At 49.3% G+C, this 19430-nt stretch overlaps 1 long non-coding RNA gene across 1 annotated transcript in view; it reads right to left on the minus strand.

Annotated features, from left to right (window-relative positions):
• Nucleotides 1–8751, minus strand: part of LOC141103464 (uncharacterized) — a 45599-nt gene extending 36848 nt beyond the window's left edge. Inside the window, exon 1 of the long non-coding RNA XR_012235326.1 lies at nt 8662–8751. This is a non-coding gene — a long non-coding RNA (uncharacterized lncRNA). The remainder of the gene's footprint in view (nt 1–8661) is intronic.
• Between the last annotated feature and the right edge of the window lie 10679 nt (nt 8752–19430).

A 19430-nucleotide genomic window follows, 5' to 3' on the forward strand; every position in this document is an offset into this window, starting at 1 on the left:
AATTAGTGCTTTTTGTACTGTCCCATTTCAATCTGTAATTTCTTGTTTTACAATTTCTTGCTTTTCAAGCTTGTGTTATATTGTTCAAACATTGTGTTAATGTTTAAACACTGATTTTGTTGGAAGTACCAATAAATATAGCCTTATTGATAATTTACATTTTTATTCTCGTGCGTGATTGTGTAGACAGGGCCCCAGTGCATTGTATTGCCCGGGGGGCCTATAATGCTCTTAAGATGGCACTGACACTGGGATTGGTGTGGTGGTGATCAGGTAACATTGACTGGCTTCACTGGTCTGGTGACACTGGGATTGGTGTGGAGGTGATCAGGGACACTGTGACTGGTTGTACTGGTCTGGTGACACTGGGATTGATGTGGTGGTGATCAGGGACACTGTGAATGGTTGCACTGGTCTGGTAACACTGGGAGTGGTGTGGTGGTGATCAGGGACACTGTGACTGGCTGTACTGGTCTGGTGACCCTGGGATTGGTGTGGTGGTGATCAGGGACATTGTGACTGGCTGCACTGGTCTGGTGACACTGGGAGTGGTGTGGTGGTGATCAGGGACACTGTGACTGGCTGCATTGGTCTGGTGACACTGGGATTGGTGTGGTGGTGATCAGGGACACTGTGACTGGCTGCATTGGTCTGGTGACATTGGGATTGGTGTGGTGGTGATCAGTGACACTGTGACTAGCTGCACTGGTCTGGTGACACTGGGATTGGTGTGGGGGTGATCAAGGACACTGTGACTGGCTGCACTGGTCTGGTGACACTGGGATTGGTGTGGCGGTGATCAGGGACACTGTAACTGGCTGCACTGGTCTACTGACACTGGGATTGGTGTGGCGGTGATCAGGGACACTGTGACTGGCTGCACTGGTCTAGTGACACTGGGATTGGTGTGGTGGTGATCAGGGACACTGTGACTGGCTGTACTGGTCTGGTGACCCTGGGATTGGTGTGGCGGTGATCAGGGACACTGTGACTGGCTGTACTGGTCTGGTGACCCTGGGATTGGTGTGGTGGTGATCAGGGACATTGTGACTGGCTGCACTGGTCTGGTGACACTGGGAGTGGTGTGGTGGTGATCAGGGACACTGTGACTGGCTGCATTGGTCTGGTGACACTGGGATTGGTGTGGTAGTGATCAGGGACACTGTGACTGGCTGCATTGGTCTGGTGACATTGGGATTGGTGTGGTGGTGATCAGGGACACTGTGACTAGCTGCACTGGTCTGGTGACACTGGGATTGGTGTGGGGGTGATCAAGGACACTGTGACTGGCTGCACTGGTCTGATGACACTGGGATTGGTGTGGCGGTGATCAGGGACACTGTAACTGGCTGCACTGGTCTACTGACACTGGGATTGGTGTGGCGGTGATCAGGGACACTGTGACTGGCTGCACTGGTCTGGTGACCCTGGGATTGGTGTGGTGGTGATCAGGGACATTGTGACTGGCTGCACTGGTCTGGTGACACTGGGAGTGGTGTGGTGGTGATCAGGGACACTGTGACTGGCTGCATTGGTCTGGGGACACTGGGATTGGTGTGGTAGTGATCAGGGACACTGTGACTGGCTGAACTGGTCTGGTGACACTGGGATTGGTGTGGTGGTGATCAGGGACACTGTGACTGGCTGCACTGATCTAGTGACACTGGGATTGGTGTGGCGGTGATCAGGGACACTGTGACTGGCTGTACTGGTCTGGTGACCCTGGGATTGGTGTGGTGGTGATCAGGGACATTGTGACTGGCTGCACTGGTCTGGTGACACTGGGAGTGGTGTGGTGGTGATCAGGGACACTGTGACTGGCTGCATTGGTCTGGTGACACTGGGATTGGTGTGGTGGTGATCAGGGACACTGTGACTGGCTGCATTGGTCTGGTGACATTGGGATTGGTGTGGTGGTGATCAGGGACACTGTGACTAGCTGCACTGGTCTGGTGACACTGGGATTGGTGTGGGGGTGATCAAGGACACTGTGACTGGCTACACTGGTCTGGTGACACTGGGATTGGTGTGGCGGTGATCAGGGACACTGTAACTGGCTGCACTGGTCTACTGACACTGGGATTGGTGTGGCGGTGATCAGGGACACTGTGACTGGCTGCACTGGTCTGGTGACCCTGGGATTGGTGTGGCGGTGATCAGGGACATTGTGACTGGCTGCACTGGTCTGGTGACACTGGGAGTGGTGTGGTGGTGATCAGGGACACTGTGACTGGCTGCATTGGTCTGGTGACACTGGGATTGGTGTGGTGGTGATCAGGGACACTGTGACTGGCTGCATTGGTCTGGTGACATTGGGATTGGTGTGGTGGTGATCAGGGACACTGTGACTAGCTGCACTGGTCTGGTGACACTGGGATTGGTGTGGGGGTGATCAAGGACACTGTGACTGGCTGCACTGGTCTGGTGACACTGGGATTGGTGTGGCGGTGATCAGGGACACTGTAACTGGCTGCACTGGTCTACTGACACTGGGATTGGTGTGGCGGTGATCAGGGACACTGTGACTGGCTGCACTGGTCTGGTGACCCTGGGATTGGTGTGGTGGTGATCAGGGACATTGTGACTGGCTGCACTGGTCTGGTGACACTGGGAGTGGTGTGGTGGTGATCAGGGACACTGTGACTGGCTGCATTGGTCTGGGGACACTGGGATTGGTGTGGTAGTGATCAGGGACACTGTGACTGGCTGAACTGGTCTGGTGACACTGGGATTGGTGTGGTGGTGATCAGGGACACTGTGACTGGCTGCACTGGTCTGGTGACACTGGGATTGGTGTGGGGGTGATCAAGGACACTGTGACTGGCTGCACTGGTCTGGTGACACTGGGATTGGTGTGGCGTTGATCAGGGACACTGTAACTGGCTGCACTGGTCTACTGACACTGGGATTGGTGTGGCGGTGATCAGGGACACTGTGACTGGCTGCACTGGTCTAGTGACACTGGGATTGGTGTGGCGGTGATCAGGGACACTGTGACTGGCTGTACTGGTCTGGTGACCCTGGGATTGGTGTGGCGGTGATCAGGGACACTGTGACTGGCTGTACTGGTCTGGTGACACTGGGATTGGTGTGGTGGTGATCAGGGACATTGTGACTGGCTGCATTGGTCTGGTGACACTGGGATTGGTGTGGTCGTGATCAGGGACACTGTGACTGGGTGCACTGGTCTGGTGACACTGGGTTTGGTGTGCTGGTGATCAGGGACACTGTGACTGGCTGAATTGGTCTGGTGATACTGGGATTGGTGTGGCGGTGATCAGGGACACTGTGACTGGGTGCATTGGTCTGATGACACTGTGATTGGTGTGGTGGTGATCAGGGATCCTGTGACTGGCTGAACTGGTCTGGTGGCACTGAGATTGGTGTGGTGGTGATCAGGGACACTGTGACCGGGTGCACTGGTCTGGTGACACTGGAATTGGTGTGGTGGTGATCAGGGACACTGTGACTGGTTGCACTAGTCTGGTTACATTGGGATTGGTGTGGTGGTGATCAGGAACACTGTGACTGGCTGAACTGTTTTTTTGACACTGGGATTGGTGTGGTTGTGATCAGGGACACAGTAACTGGCTGCATTGGTCTGGTGACACTGGGATTGGTGTGGTGGTGATCAGGGACACTGTGTCTGGGTGCACTGGTCTGGTGACACTGGGATTGGTGTGTTGGTGATCAGGCACAATGTGACTGGGTGCACTGGTCTGGTGATACTAGGATTGGTGTTATGGTGATCAGGGACACTGTGACTGGTGACACTGGGATTGGTGTGGTGGTGATCAGGAACACCATGACTGGCTGCACTGGCCTGGTGACACTGGGATTGGTGTGGTGGTGATCAGGGACACTGTGACCGGGTGCACTAGTCTGGTGACACTGGAATTGGTGTGGTGGTGATCAGGGACACTGTGACTGGTTGCACTAGTCTGGTTACACTGGGATTGGTGTGGTGGTGATCAGGAACACTGTGACTGGCTGAACTGTTTTTTTTTACACTGGGATTGGTGTGGTTGTGATCAGGGACAAAGTAACTGGCTGCACTGGTCTGGGGACACTGGGATTGGTGTGGTGGTGATCAGGGACACTGTGTCTGGGTGCACTGGTCTGGTGACACTGGGATTGGTGTGGTGGTGATCAGGCACACTGTGACTGGGTGCACTGGTCTTCTGACACTGGGATTGGTGTTATGGTGATCGGGGACACTGTGACTGGTGACACTGGGATTGGTGTGGTGGTGATCGGGGACACTGTGACTGGTGACACTGAAATTGGTGTGGTGGTGATCAGGGACACTGTGACTGGCTGCACTGGTCTGCTGACACTGGGATTGGTGTGGTGGTGATCAGGGACACTGTGACTGGTGACACTGGGATTGGTGTGGTGGTGATCAGGGAACATTGACTGGCTGCACTGGTCTGGTGACACTGGGATTTGTGTGGTGGTGATCAGGGACACTGCGACTGGTTGCACTGGTCTGGTGATACTGTGATTGGTGTTATGGTGATCAGGGATACTGGCTGGCTGCACTAGTATGGTGACATACAGTAATATCAGAGTAGATAGCCTCTGTACAGGATCATCACCACAGCTGTACAATGTGATCACTATTCATCACTGTAGGGAACACTCCGCTTCCTTTCACAGCTGAATGATGGGAGCAAAGGCTGCAACATGCTGATGTAGAACCCTGGAGTTTAGGCAGGGTTGCTCCTCACAAATTTACTTGACAGGGGTAGTTATCCTGGTTAATTGATAGAGATCCATTGATTTCTCCCTAAGTTTGGCCTTGTTGCACTTTTCTCTTCTACCACCAGGTGGCCGGGTACTTGGTGGTACTAGATATGAGAAGTGCAACCCAAGGTCAGGTTATGGGTATATAGGGTATCTCAGCCAATGGGCAGGGGTTTTCTTGAATCCCTTGGCCTGCTGGGAGAACCTATATATTCGGGTGAGGTCAGGTGATCGATGTTCTGTGCCACCTGGGTGGCTGTCTGTGTGGACGTGTGTCATATCGCCCTGGGCTGCTAGGCCGGAGTTGGGCCTATCCTGGGCACATCTGGCTGCTCGGCTGTCTGAGGGCCTATCCAGAAGCAAGAGAGCAGCGCAGGGTTGGGATTGCGGCTTGCAGTCCAACCAGGAGTGACGGTTCTGCTGGCTGGAGAACCTGTCATGGTCAGAGGCGGATCCAGGGGGGGGGCAACAGGGCAATTGCCCCCTCCGAGATTGTGGGTGAGTGGGTGGGCAGGGCAGGCATCGCTGTGGGTGAGAGTCGAGAGCCGGCGGGCGGCTCCACAGCTGAGAGCACGGGCGGCTCCGACTCCGTTGGTGAACATGTGGCATGGGACGTGGCAAGTGACAACCTGCAACGTATGGCATGGGACGTGGCAAGTGAAAATATGCAACATGTGGCATGGGACGTGGCCAGTGACAATCCGCAACGTGTGGCATGGGACGTGGCAAGTGACAATCCGCAACGTGTGGCATGGGACGTGACAAGTGACAATCCGCATCTAGTGACAGGTGACGTGGCAAGTGACAATCCGCAACGTGTGGCAGGTGACAGTGGCAAGTGACACGCTCGGGGCTCCCACTGATTCTATGGTGAGTTGAACCATTTCATTTTTTATAACCATGTAATAATAGTAATAATGTGCTTCAATCATCCTGACACCATAACAACCATGGTGCTGTGATGATTGAAGCGCTAACACCAGCCATTTCCCCATTAAATTTACCCCCAAAAAAAGTATTTTCTGGCAGTGCCCCTCCCGAGACTAGGCTCTGGATCCGCCCCTGGTCATGGTCTGAGGTAGAGGGAAGCTGTCGCCAGTATGGGACTATCCACCTTATTACCAGGGACCAGAGTGAGTAACTGAAACAAGTACCAGAGCAGCATTCTCACCAACCGGGGACGGTGAAGAATCTGGAAAATTCAGCAGGTATCAAGCCAGGGACCCAACCAGCGGAGGTGACACTTACAGAGCAGCCTTGTGTGTCTGTCAAGTAAGGAACTGAGCAGGCCAGTGGGGTGAAGCTTGAGAAGTATCTTCAGTACCAAGCAAGGGACCCAGCAGAGGTGACACTTGAGGAAGATACTACATTGAATATTGGAGGAGCTCAAGGAATTCAGTGATAGTGAATCAGAGGTTCTGGTGAGAGACTGGGTGTTCAGTGTATTGGAGAACTACAAGAAGTGATTGTAGTGGAAGTGAAGGAACTGTTAAGTCTCGCGTTTGGAACTGTTAAAGACTGTTGCCATAGGAGACAGCATTCCTGCACATGCAGATGTGGCATCTTGCTGGATGCCTTTCCCTGCATGGCTGTCCTCCTATTGAAGACTCAAAGTCTGCCAATTAATCTTACAACTACCTAAGGGTGTCCTGGCGCTAACCCTCTCTCCCCCAAAAATACAAAAAGGGCTGTTAAGAGAAATAAAACCTCTTTTGCATCCAAGAAGTGTCTGGCGCCCAATAACTTCAACCATCTTACACCCACTATACCTCACAACCCACCACATACAGAAGGATGTCAGCTATCTCTGGCCCTAGAGGTTCTCATCAGACCAAAGGAGGCCTGGGACCTTGCTACACTTACAAGTGTGATGGCTATGATTGGTCACAATGATCACATGGTACAGGGCTCATTGATCTGTGATGTCACTGTGTGCCTGTTCTCAGGAAGCCAGCCGTTTATGTACAATGATCAGACAGTAGGGATCAGCTATAGGGATGTGCGGCTGGATTGTTTATTGGGGTTTGTGGCGTTGAGAAAACAGACTGGAAAAGGAGACGATTCCTTCAAATGTTACAAAGTTATCTATAGACAAATCCATGTGTTCTCCTGAGAAATGGAAACCCTCGGTCCTGCCCTGACACCAATTACAGTAGAACTAAAGGCAAAACTGTTTTATTTAATTGTGGATGGAGAAATAAAGGGTTATAACCTCTGTCGTTTTTATTTTCTTGTGTCCCATTGCGGAGAATTCCTTTCACTTTCTGTCCCATAGCTAAACAGGAAGTGAGAGGAAATCCCTGCATATTAACCACTTCCCTACCGAACACTTTCACCCCCTTCCTGCCCAGGACAATTTTCCGCTTTCAGCGCTGTCACACTTTGCATAACAATTGCGGTCATGTAACACTGTGCACATATGACATATTTATCATTTTTTTCACACAAATAGAGCTTTCTTATGGTGGTATTTAATCACCTCTGGGAGTTTCTTCATTTTTTTGCTAAACAAATGAAAAAAGACAGAAAATTTTGAAAAAAATTAAATAAATCATAATCAAAATTTTGCAAGCAGGTAATTTTTCTCCTTCACTGATGGCCACTGATGAGGCAGCACTGCTGGGCACTGATGAGGCTGCACTGATAGGTGGCATTTATGGGCACTGATGAGACAGCACTGTGGGGCACTGATAAGGCTGCACTAATAAGTGGCACTGATGGGCACTGATAGGTGGCACTGATGGGCACTGATGAGGCTGCACTGATAGGTGGCACTGATGAGGGAGCAATGATTAAGGCTGTACTGTTAGGTGGCACTGATGGGCACTGTTAAGTGGCACTAATGGGCACTGATGAGGCTACACTGATAGGTGGCTTTGATGGACACTGATGAGGCTGCACAGATAGGTGGCACTGATGGGCACTGTTAGGTGGCACTGATGGGCACTGGTAGGTGGCACTGATAGGCAGCACTGATGGGTACTGACAGGCGGCACTGATGAGGAGGCACTGATGAGGCTGCACTGATGGGTGGCACTAATGGGCACTGGTAGGCAGCACTGATAGGTGCTGACAGGTTGCACTGATGGGAACGGACAGGTGGCACTGATGAGCACTGACAGGCAGCACTGATGGGTGGCACTGATAGGCGGCACTGATGGGTACTGACAGGCAGCACCGATAGGTGACATTGATGAGGATGTAATGATGGGCACTGATTAGCAGCACTGCTGGACACTGATTGGAAGCACTGGTGGACACTGATTGGTAGCACTGGTGGGACTGCACTGATAATCAGTGCCAATGTCCCTTTAACTCAAGCTGGTTATCAGCTCTACTCAGAAAAGCCGACAACCGGCTTCTGTTTACATCGTGTAATCAGCTCTCATTGGAGACAGCTGATCCCGTAGTAAAGGACCGCTGTGATTGGCTCCTTACCCCGATTTGTGATCAGCCTAATCCGAAGGACTCAGTGATCACAGAGCGCGCCGCCTGAATGTCAATAGACTCCCCCCCCCCCCCCCCTCCCCGGCAAAGTAAGCCCGGGCTGTAGCCGTCATTTGGCTATAGTACAGATGTGAAGGAGTTAAGGGAATTCTTTGGGGCCCCCACCGGGTCACCAGATCTTGTGTCCCCATTGGAAGATTTCTCCTCTATTACTTTTCTGGGGACAGCCCAAAATGTGTGACTTTCTTTTACTTTCAATGATAACGGTAAACGGACAAATAGTCCCTCTCCTCTCCATCCAACACAAAGAAAAAATGTTTTGCCTTTGGTTATAGTGTAATGGCTGAAGGAAGCAGCTGCAGGCTATGAAGACATTGAGAAAGTGGCAATGCCTGGCATAGTCCTACAATCAGCACACACAGGCCCCCCCCCTCCCCCACTATGAGGAATAAATCGGAACGCTGGTACCTGTGCTGTGACTGTGGCTTCCTCAGAGGATCTGGCTGGGGAACGTCCTCAGTCTCTGGCTGTTTACAGAGATAAATATGACGTTCTGGGAGGGAGGGACTTGGCGGAGTTTACATGGCGAGCCGCCAGATGGGGGGAGCCGGCTCTGTGGCACGTCATCCTGTTCTCTGGTGAAATCCTTGTAAGAGTTCCTCATGACGTTGTGTTACCTCTGAAATCACCACTCACACCCCATGGCGGACGCAGCAATGTTACACCGACATCCACAGCAGAGGATCACTGAAGGTCTGAGAAAAGAATAGAATATTTTTTGTGTCCAAAGCATAATCCATGATTGTTATCAATCGTCCGGCGCTTTGTATTGTGTGTGGAACTCCGTCACCCCATCGCCAGCTATCTGCAGAAACATTCTTTTTATACAAATGCGATTTTCTTTTCGCACTCTAATGCCGCGTACACACGACTGGACTTTCCGGCAGAAAAAGTCAGACGGAATTATTTCATCGGACATTCCGATCGTGTGTGGGCTTCATCAGACTTTTTCTTTCTAAAATTCTGATGGACCTAGAAATAGAACATGTTTCAAATCTTTCCGACGGAATCAGTTCCTATCGGGAAAACCGTTCGTCTGTCTGCTATTCCGACGGACCAAAAACGACACAAGGGCAGCTATTGGCTACTGGCTATTGAACTTCCTTTTTCTAGTCCCGTCGTATGTCATCGCGTTCTAAACGATCGGACTTTGGTGTGATCTTGTGTAGGCAAGTCCGTTTCAGCGGAACTCCGTCGGAACTCTGTCAGAAAGACCGTCGCAGTCTATTCTGACGGAAAGTCCGGTCGTGTTTACGCGGCATTAGGCTCTGTTCACATCTTGGCGTATCGTTGGAAAAAATTTGCGCAAACAGAATCACGGGACGCCTGTCGCCCAAAAGAGGCTCTTGTCCAGGTGTCCCGCAATTCTGTTTTCTGTTTTTACCGCGATTGGCGCCCCGATGAATGGCGGCAACATCGAGCCGTGTTTTGGAGTGCTATTGAAAGTGACAGGGAATGCACGGGCGTCCAGTGATTTACAACTATTTTGAATTCTGCCCGCGATTCAGGAACGCAGAGATGTGAACAAAGCCTTATTGACTTGCTATTATGTTATTATTTATACATTGCTGAAGTCTGAGGGCCAGTTCACACCACATGCAGTCCAGTGCGTTTTTTTCGGCATCAAAAACGCATGGAAAGTAGGCTATATGGTTTGCAATAGTATAGTTCACACCAGTGCTTGCCGTTCCAGTGCGGTCCGTTCCAGAAAAAAAAGGAGAACAAGCTGCATTTTTCTTAAACTGGACTGCACTGGAACTCTGTAAAACGCATAAAAAATGCACTAGAACACACCTAAATGCACCAGAAAGGCACTGGAATGCACGTGTCTTTATTTAAGGTTAAAAAAAAAGGAGGGGGAAAAATGCACTGGACTGCATCAAAAATACACCAAAAACGCATCAAAAACACGCATGCAGAAAAGCATTCGGACTGCGTTTCTATGGTGTGAACTGGCCCTGAGGCTGCATTAGGGCCCGTTCACACCACATGCAGCGTCCCCAGCATTCCCCTTACATCAGCATCCCCAGCATTCCCCTTACATCAGAGTTCTCCCTTACCTACATCCCGCCTGGCCTATAGCAAAGCGATGGCCCAGGCGGCGGTTCTCCCGTTCTGACTGGACACCATATGACATCATTCAGAACGAGTCGCTTGGGCGTGCCCCAGGGGGAGCGCAGCACGGTGATTGTCAATACGGTGTGTCGCTCCGACCCACCACATCTCCAATCACGGTAAAGAGCCTATGAGGTAGGCGCTTTACCATGTAATCAGCTGTGTCCAATCACAGCGTAACTAGGAAGTATCCTCTACTCGTGCTGACAGGGTGTGAGTAGAGGAGAGCCAATAGGCGGTTTTCCTGACCAGGGGGGATCTACACTGATAATCAGTACAGCCCCATCAGTCATGCCAATCAGTGCCTCCTTATCAGTGCCGCCTATCAGTGCTCATCAGTGCCACCTGTCAGTGGCCATCATTGCTGAATATTAGTGCCTACTCATCAGTGCACATCAGTGAAGGCGAAAACTGACTTATTTACAAAATTTAATAACAGAAGCAAAGAACCTTTTTTTCTTTAAAATTTGGGGTCTTTTTTTATTTGTTTAGCAAAAAATAAAACCCCCAGTGGTGCGAAAAGCAAGGTCCATAAAGACATGGATGAGCAAGTTTGGGGTGGAGGAACTTGACTGGCCTGCATAGAGTCCTGACCTCAACCTGATAGAACACTTTTGGAATGAATTAGAGTGGAGACTCCAAGCCAGGCCTTCTCGTCCAACATCAGTGCCTGACCTCACAATTGCGCTTCTGGAAGTATGCTTAAACATTCCCATAGACACACTCCTAAACCTTGTGGACAGCCTTCCTAGAAAAGTTGAAGCTGTTATAGCTGCAAAGGGTGGGCCAACTCAATATTGAACCCTACAGACTAAGACTGGGATGTCATTAAAGTTCATGTGCCTGTAAAGCCTGGCATCCCAATACTTTTGGTAATATAGTGTATATTTTATAATATCTACTTTATCTGTGGGCCAGAAATGTATTTTAAAGGGGGTGTTGGATTTGCATTGTCTCATATTTTGAGACATAATCGTTATCCCCCCTTTCCATCCATATTTACCATGTTATGTATGACCCTTCCTTAACAACTTGCAGACCACCCATCATACATATACTGCGTCAGGGTGGCCGCTCTGCTCCTGATCATGTACCTAGTACGTGATCTGACATTTCCGGGTCTGGGGCGCGCATGCATGCCCCCGGCGACCCACTCCTGCTGTAACTAGACACAGCGGCAGCTGATCTGCGGGTGGCGCCGTCTCGATGTCTGCCAGCCCCGCCAATCATTAGGCAGAGAACGGCGATCCGTCTATGTAAACAAGGCAGATTGCTGTTCTGTCAGTGGGGAAGGCATGGATCCTCTGTTCTTGCAAAGCAGGAACAAAGATCAATGCCTTCCCCTAGTAAAATCACCTCCCCCACAGTACACAAACACTGGCTAGGCACACAGATAACCCTTTGATCGCCCCTGATGTTTAACCCCTTCCCAGCCAGTGTCATTAGTACAGTGATAGTGCATATTTTTAGCACTAATCAGTGTATTAGTGTCACTGGTCCCCAAAAAGTGTCAGTTAGTGTCCAATTGTCCACCGCAATTTCGCAGTCCCGCTATAAGTCGCTGATCGCCATCATTACTAGTAAAAAATTAATAATTAAAAATATCCCACAGTTTGTAGACGCGATAACTTTTGTGCAAACTAATCAATATATGCTTATTGGGCATTTTTTTTACCAAAAATATGTTACATTACATTTTTCCCTTTTTTTTATTGGCAGTTTTATAGCAGAAAGTAAAAAATTTAGTTTTTTTCAAAATTGTCTTTTTTTGTTTATAGTGCAAAAACTAAAAACTGCAGAGATGATCAAATACCACCAAAAGAAAGTTCTATTTGTGGGAAAAAAAGGACATCTATTTTTTTGGGTACAGCATCACACAACCGCGCAATTGTCAGGTAAAGTAAAACAGTGCCGTATTACAAAAAATGGCCTGGTCATGAAGGGGGGGGGGTAAATCTTCCTGAGGGCGAGTGGTTATTATAACCATCTGTTTGGGGATTGGAGGTGCGGTTGGGAATCTTTGCCTAATCCTATCCATATACATATTGTTCATCTCTCCTATACTTATACCATAGTATATCATATATTTCTATATTACTCAATTGTCGCTTGGACTCCTCCGGTGTCTCTGTGATCAGCCTTCTCATCTATATTCGGTATCATAGACTTTTGTAAATATAACAAATATTGGAATATTCATGTTACCATCTGAACCCATGGTGATGATAATCGTATTTTATAATTTTAGAGCTTCTGTTACTTTATATCTTCCTGAAGAAGCGGCTCTGACCCGTGAAACGCATTAGTGGAAGTAACAAGCTACCAATGTTGTGATTTATTATATCAACCAAAAATGACTACTTGATGTTTGTATGACGCAGCAAATGCAGAGATATTACTTAATGAGTAATTTCTGACTCATTTTTACTCTGTTTTGTTTGTTCTAATAAAGTTCAATATTTTGTATGCATGTGAAATTGTGATACTGATAAAGTTCTGGAGTTTGTTTGGTTGGGGTGGTTTGTTTAGATATTGAGTAATAAGGATGTGGTAGCAAACAATCTATGTCCTATACCAGTGGTCTCCAAACTATGGCACTGACACCAATGATGGAGCACTATTCCTCCCACTGACATCAATGATGGGGCACTATTGATCTTTTATTAAAAGAATCAAGCAACCAATTTTATACAAAAGTAAAAAACAAAACCATAGTACAAAACTTCAACAGAAATTCAAGGAATACACATCCATGTTCAGAATATATACAATATATACATAATCCACTACCAAAACATTTTTAGAAAACTATTTACATAAAGCAGCGGAGAGGGCCTAAGAGGCACAACCCATCACCTATGTACGCAGCCATTTATCAAAAATTAATCCAAAAAAAAAAAATAATCTAGGGTGATAAGAGACAGACAGCCACACCCGGGAAAGAGACTCCTGGCAGTCAGGGAGGCTTGAAACCCCTCCACGCCTTCTACCGAGCCCCCTGACTCCGCTTGTCTCTCTCGAGCACCCGAATCTTCTCCACCTCATGCAAAATGTCATACACCACCACCTGAACAGGAAGGATTTTACGCCGAATGCAGACCTGACACTGTGCATTCCAAGTGAAATAATGGACTACTAGGATACCTAAAAAAAGTGTATCCAAAGAAAAAACACCACCAGTATTGAATGCTCCATACACCCACTCAGCATAACACAGCCTGGAGAGGAAAGGAACACTGAGGGCCCGCCCCACCTGTTTGTACACCTCTATGTTAAAGGGGCAATGAAGCAGAAAATGGTCCATAGTCTCCTCCTCACCTGCACACTCCTCCCGAGGACAGCTACGATCCATCCCACTGCGGAATTTCAAATTGCCCCTAACATAGAGCCTCCCATGGAAGCACAACCAGGCCAGATCCCTGAATTTAGGGGTACTCTGTCCAAATTAATAAGTCTTAACCCTGCCCTCAAAACTGGGTCTGGGCAATCCCTTAAGGCCAGTGGGTCATGAAAGACTTCGCTCAAGACTCGACTTATAAGGACTTTCCTCGGAACCGATCTGAGATCTTCAGCCGACAATCGCCACTGCCGTAGTAACTTCAGACACGGAGCGACATAGGCTGGTAGCTGACCACGATGACCCCTGAGATTCTTCACTTGGCCACCTTCTTCCCAAAGTCGTAGAAAAGGCCTAAACCAAGATCTAAATATGCCTGCCCATCCAGGAGGTTCCACTGCAAGCATATTACCAATGTTAAACTTGAGAAAAAGCAGTGAAAAGAAAAGAACTGCGTTGACCATACCTAAGCCACCCTCCCTCCTGGATAGATAGGTGACATTCCTCTTGATGGGGTTCAGTCTGTTCCCCCACAACATCTGGAAGAACACACTACTGACCCTAGCATAGAGAGACACTGGCAAGATGCAGACAAAGCTGACATACAAGAAGATCTGAATCAGGTAAGTCTTAATCAGATCAACCCTTTCCCTCATAGATAACTTCCATCTCTTCCAGCTGACCACCTTAGTATTGGCAATTTCCAGTCTGCCTTCCCAGTTTTTGAGGCCATAATCGCTGGGTCCAAATTCAATGCCTAGAACCGTAATTCTTTCCTGGGGCACTGGAAAGGTGTCCGGGAGATCAAACCCCTCAACTTCCTTTCCCCTCCAGAAAACTTCACTCTTTTCCTGATTGATCTTGGAGCCTGATGCTTCAGAATACTGTGATGTCAGAGAGATCACCTCCTCTGCTTCGTCCGCCCCGGTGACAATCACCGACACATCGTCCGCATAGGCAACAACCCTCAAAGACAGCTCACCCGGGAGCCCCACTGGCACCCCACACAACATGCTGCTTTCTAGTCTCCTCATGAAGGGGTCGATTGCAAACACATAGAGCAGGGGACTCAGGGGACAACCCTGGCGCACCCCGGAGCCAACCTCAAAGGACTGCCCAACCCAACCATTAACAAGAGGAAAGCTTTCTGCCCCCTTATACAAGACTTTTAACCAATCGACAAAACCACCCGGCAGACCGTACTTACTAAGGAGCAACCACAGGCACTCATGGTTAACACGATCAAAAGCCTTTGCCTGATCCAATGTCAGCAAATACTTTCCCCAGCCTGCAGCCCTGCACCGCTCCAAGGCCTCCCGGACAGCTAAAACTGCTGTGAAGGTGCACCTACCCTGGACCGAACAGTGCTGATTGCAAGAAAGCAAAGACTTTCTATCGACATTAAGAAGGCTGATGGGGCGCCAATTCTCAACCATCGAAGGATCTTTACCCTTTGAAAGAAGAATCACAGCTGAGTGCCTCATGGAAGGGGGAAGTACCCCCTCAGCAAGGCAACTGTTAAAAACCTCTACCAAATGTGGGGCCAGAATAGACTTAAAAGCTTTGTAAAACTCAGCCGTCAAGCCATCCGGTCCAGGTGACTTTTTAAAGGCAAGCTGTTCAATTGCCCTTATCACCTCTTCAGCTGTGATCTCCTCTGTCAAATTCATCAATGGGACATCTTCATCATTTAGACCTGGAGTAGAGTTCAAAAAGCTTTCCATCTTGTCACGGTCAAGCTCTTTCCTCCCAAGAAGGTCAGCATAAAAGGACCTCATGACCTCCAGAATCCCTGACCTGGACTTTGTCAAGGAACCTGTACTGTGCTTAAGGCCAACGACCGTTTTAACAGCTACACCTTTTTTGCAGTTCTGGTAAGGGTCAGGCGAGTGGTACTTCCCATAGTCCCTCTCTAGAACCAAAGAGGCATGCCGGTCATATTGACACTTCCTGAGAAGGAGTTTCACTTCGGACATTGCCCCAGGATCTCCTCCTCTCGAGACAAGAATATCCAGCTTCCTCCGTAAACGTTGGTAGGTCATGTATTTATTAAACTGTTTTCTATTGGCTAGGCCCCTAAAGAATCCAGCGATCCTCTTTTTGAGCAGCTCCCACCACTCAGCCATTCTGCTACAAAAGTCCAGGATGGTCACCTGTGTCTGAAAGAATTCCTCAAAGGATTGTCTAACATGTTCTTCCTTGAGTAGAGTCGAATTCAATCTCCAGATGCCCTTGCCCCTCTGAGGGGCGTCTGAAGCATTCAGGACCACAGATAGCATACAGTGATCAGAGAACTCTACTGCCTGCACCACTGGGGGTGAGAAAGCAGAGGTCTCCTTAAAAAAAAACCTATCTATTCTACTCTGACTATTACCTCGATGAAAGGTGAACCTGGTGTCATCCGGTAGGTGCTTAATGTGCACATCCACAAGACCAGCATCCCTAACCATACTATTTAAAAAAACGCTATCATATCCCAGTCTGTCCTTGAAGTCCTTCCTGTCCTTGGGCCTAGTTACTGTATTAAAGTCACCTCCAAAGACCACTTGCCAGGATGTAAAAAGAAATGGCTTGATCCTTGTAAAAAGGCATTTCCTGTCCCTCTTTGTGTGCGGCCCATAAACATTAATTAGGCGCAGGTCCTGCCCTCCCACAAGGACGTCTAAGACCATACATCTCCCAATCTCCACCTCAATAACCCGCCGGACAGTTACCATGCCGGTTTTAAACAACACCGCCACACCGCCGTAAGGCTCGGCCGCAAGAGACCAGTAAGATGGACCATACCTCCACTCTCTCTTGGCCATATGAATATCTGCCAAGGAGGTGAGCCTAGTCTCTTGCAAAAATAAAATTTTAAGCATCTAATTGGCTGAACAAAAAGAAGGCCATAGAACGAGCTCTTACTGACTTAATGCTGGTGACATTTATTGTCACCACTTTTAACGGAGTGGGAACCGTCATTTGGGTTATTGGGTGGATTGCTTCTTAGCTCCCCTCTGCTGCTCATCACCAGATGCCTCTCTCTTTCTTGAGGCCGCCTCAAACTCCATTTCGGAATCAGAACTTCGCTCTGAAGAAGCTCCAGATGAAGAAATATCCCAATTAGAGGACTTATAACGGTTGGAGACAGGCACTGGAGCCCGTTCTGTCCTCACCGCCTGCTTCTTCCGCTTCCCAACCTTCCTTCTCTCCTCCAGGTACTGCAGGTCAGCTTCAGAGATGCCCTCATCTCTTACTTTTTTCTTTGAAGTCTTTCCACAAGACTTCTTTACAGAGGAAGAAGCAACCTTTTTAGTACATGTTACCACTCCTGGTGGGGGGGTGGGGGGGGGTGCTCCCTTTGAGTCAGACTTAGGAGGGGTAGACTCCTGGGGGGGAACTGACTCGGGGGGCACAGACTTGGAAGGTTCTGACACAAGAGGAGGGGATACAGTAGGCTGGGGGGACACAGAGACAGATACAGAAGGAATACTTACAGACACAGGAGGGGTGGCCACAGGAACTGGAGAGGGATTTCTGAACAGGACCAGGGGAGTCAGTCACCGCAGAGGAGGATGGTACACCAGGGGCATCACCCTCCATCCTGTCCAGCCTTGACAAGTCATCTAGTACCTCCTTCGCCATATTGTGCCAGGCTTTAGGACATCTGCTATAGGGGTGGCCAAGGCGCAGGCACAGGTTGCACCTGATCATCTCGGTGCAGTCCTTGGCCATATGACCCTGACCCCGACACACTGAACATATCAAGGCTGAACAAGAGGAGCTCAAGTGCCCCTTTTCTCCACAGCGGTGACACAGCTTCGGCTGACCAGGGTAGAAAATAGTCATCCTATCCCTCCCTATAAAAGCTGAGGAGGGCAGGTGACGGACAACATTCCCATCCCTGGCCAACCTGACTGTTACTGACCAACCCCCAGTCCAGATGTTACATTCATCAAGTATTTTATCAGGCTTAGTCAATACCTCACCATAATTCTTTAACCAGACCTCTAAATCTCGAGCAGGAACACTCTCATTAGTGAGAATAATTGTGATTTTTTTCACTGTAGACCTTTGTGAAACTGCAACTGGGGTCAGACCTTCCCATTCGGGTCTTGACCTACACCGAGCCTCATATCGCTCCCAGAACAGGTCAAGACCCTCTGGCCTGGTGAAACTAATAGTATATTCCCGGCTCCCAGCAACATGTATTAGGGCATACATATCGTTTGCCCCAAAACCCATCTCCAAAATCATGTCCACCACCGCACGCCGTGCTGGAGGGATTGCACCACCTTCCCATTTAAGAATCACTACATTTCGTCTCGGACCCCCAGCAGAAGCCAGAGACCCAAGACCAGATCCCGGGGTGCTCAAGGTGGTAGGTCGCAGGGGGAAAACCCGCTTGGAGCTACCAGGAGCAGAGCGTACCACCTGAGCAAATGTAGGCTTATCAGGGCCAAGGCCCCACACTGATGTCACATTAGTCTGTACATTACAATTATTATTATTATCTGCTGGAACGGAGTTGGTAGGACTGTCTATCACACTGGTACTGGGATAATTTTTATCAGTCACACAAACATTCACATTCCCATCAGGAATAGTCACAGTTTCTGATGTGATACCAGCTGTCTCCTGAAGCTGTGCTGTAGAGTCCTTAGCAGCTGTGGGGCAAACAGCTTTAGACTCAGCTAAAGGGGGGTTAATTGGCTCTGCTGAATCTTGCAGTTCCTCTGCAGGAATGTCATTTTTTAAATGCATTTTTTGCTGCGCTGCAGCATCCGCAGGCACAGCATTGCTACACATAGGACTAGCAGCCTGATTGTCACTGGGCACATTGTCAGTATCAGTCAGTGTTCACAAAAACAGTTTTATGCACCACATGGGGCTTGACAGGCTTTACCTTGTCAGGCACATTATCAGTAATGTCCTCTTCATGAAACACCAGCTGATCTTCCCGCATAGGAGACTCCATTGCCTGGATTACCCTCAGCATGCCTCCTGAGTCCTGGGAAGGCATGGGGCTGCTTACCTCTCCCTGAGGGGGCAGGGGGTCTGAACTGGGGGTCTCCTCCTCCACCTCCATTTTTGTCATCCTGGCAAACCTTCGGTCATTGCAGAATTTTTCCTTAAAGGGCCCATCTCTGCCTTCCATCATGACCTTGGCCAGTTGGATCTCCGGATCCATGGACCCACGTTTCTGGCTATGCAAGCCCTCACGCTGTCTTCTCAAGCGCTCAGCTCCGCTCTCAGTTTATAGAGCTTGTCTCTTTCCCTATTCAGGACCTTAATCCCGGCCACCACTCGCTCCTGAATTGCCTCTGAGCCTTCACCCTCACAAGGGGCAGAGAGATCCCCAGCCATGGTTTGTACAGAGGCAGGCATGTCACCTGATGGCTCAGGAGATGGCTGAGAGCTTCCAGCAGGAGAGGCCCCGCTGGCCTCCATGGCTTCCCCAGAAAGGGGCCAGTAGAGCTGGGAGAGATTTCACCACCACTCCCCTCTCACACGGATCACCTGGAGCAGCTTCAGAGACCCGTTCCTCCTGACACACCTGTGCTCCAATGATGGGTTGGGCACCATTCCTCCCACTGACACTAATGATGGGGCACTATTCCTTCCACTGACACCAATGATGGAGCACTATTCCTCCCACTGACACCAATGATGGGGCACTATTCCTCCCACTGACACCAATGATGGGGCACTATTCCTCCCACTGACAGGACACTATTCCTCC

This window comes from Aquarana catesbeiana, linkage group LG07 (assembly GCF_042186555.1).
Source record: "Aquarana catesbeiana isolate 2022-GZ linkage group LG07, ASM4218655v1, whole genome shotgun sequence".
Classification (NCBI taxonomy): domain Eukaryota; kingdom Metazoa; phylum Chordata; class Amphibia; order Anura; family Ranidae; genus Aquarana; species Aquarana catesbeiana.